This window comes from Anopheles coustani (genome assembly GCF_943734705.1).
Source record: "Anopheles coustani chromosome X unlocalized genomic scaffold, idAnoCousDA_361_x.2 X_unloc_69, whole genome shotgun sequence".
NCBI lineage: Eukaryota > Metazoa > Arthropoda > Insecta > Diptera > Culicidae > Anopheles > Anopheles coustani.
In genome coordinates this window covers 73,514-75,000 of record NW_026525180.1, presented here as the reverse complement: position 1 = coordinate 75,000, position 1,487 = coordinate 73,514, and the positions used below count along the sequence as shown (strand labels likewise).

General features: G+C 50.7%; 1 non-coding gene across 1 annotated transcript in view; it reads right to left on the bottom strand.

The window, feature by feature from the left end:
* Positions 1-105, bottom strand: part of LOC131270870 (5.8S ribosomal RNA) — a 155-nt gene extending 50 nt beyond the window's left edge. Inside the window, exon 1 of the ribosomal RNA XR_009179870.1 lies at positions 1-105. This exon is cut by the window's left edge and continues 50 nt beyond it. This is a non-coding gene — a ribosomal RNA (5.8S ribosomal RNA).
* Positions 106-1,487: the final 1,382 nt, after the last annotated feature.

The window sequence follows — 1,487 nt, the reverse complement described above, 5'->3', positions numbered from 1 at the left end:
GCGTTCAACTTATCAATGTTCATGTGTCCTGCAGTTCACATTATGACGCGCAGTTAGCTGCGGTCTTCATCGATCCATGAGCCGAGTGATCCACTGCCGAGGGTGACTAACTTGCGTAAGCCGCCGCTGTGCGCGTATACCCGTTCCCCGTAGGGAGGAGCAAGCCGCCGCTTAGAGACGAAGCATAAAGTGTCCTCATTCCACATAGGGCAAGCTGGATGAATCCATTTTACCCAGGACGGCCGAAGCGGCGTGGACCAGGGGAGAACTGAACCTTATACTTCACACCACAGTAAGTCTACGTGTCCTCTTCCACATAGGGCAAGCTAGAACTAACTATCTTACCCAGGACTGCCGAAGCAGCGTGGACCAGGGGAGGAACACACTTTTCATGGAAACGTAAGGCATCCATGACTGCCATAACGTAAGCCGCCGCTGTGCGCGTATACCCGTTCCCCGTAGGGAGGAGCAAGCCGCCGCTTAGAGACGAAACATAAAGTGTCCTCATTCCACATAGGGCAAGCTGGATGAATCCATTTTACCCAGGACGGCCGAAGCGGCGTGGACCAGGGGAGAACTGAACTTTATGCTTCACACCACAGTAAGTCTTCGTGTCCTCTTCCACATAGGGCAAGCTAGAACTAACTATCTTACCCAGGACTGCCGAAGCAGCGTGGACCAGGGGAGGAACACACTTTTCATAGAAACGTAAGGCATCCATGACTGCCATAGTGCGTAAGCCGCCGCTGTGCGCGTAAACCCGTTCCCCGTAGGGAGGAGTCAAGCCGCCGCTTAGAGACGAAGTATGAAGTGTCCTCTTCCACATAGGGCAAGCTAGAATGAACTATCTTACCCAGGACCGCCGAAGCAGCGTGGACCAGGGGAGAACTGAACTTTATACTTCACACCACAGTATTGAGTAATGTGCCCTCTTCCACATAGGGCAAGCTGGAATGTTCCATTTTACCCAGGACGGCCGAAGCGGCGTGGACCAGTGGAGGACTACACAATCATGAGGTTTGATATCGACTTGTGTGTTTCAATAGGGTACCGATGGTATGTTTTGAACCGATTTGATTTAGCCATTCTGAAGTCATCACTTGGTTGAAGCGCTGAACTAGGGAGGGGCATCGTTTACATATATATTGGTTTTCGCATGCTCTACTAGGTTAATGTCATAGGGTTGGCTATCGAGCATGCCCAAGTGATGACTTGATTGTGTGCTTGCTTGAATTCTTCACATTTCATACCATCGGTTAGTTGTCGAATCATTCCTCGATCATAACCTTCGTTCTTGGTTCATGTATGCTCTCTTCCACATAGGGCAAGCTAGAATTAACTATCTTACCCAGGACCGCCGAAGCAGCGTGGACCAGGGGAGAACTATACTTTGTCTTGTATGCCCTCTTCCACATAGGGCAAGCTAGAATGAACTATCTTACCCAGGACCGCCGGAGCAGCGTGGACCAGTGGAGGACTATACTTTG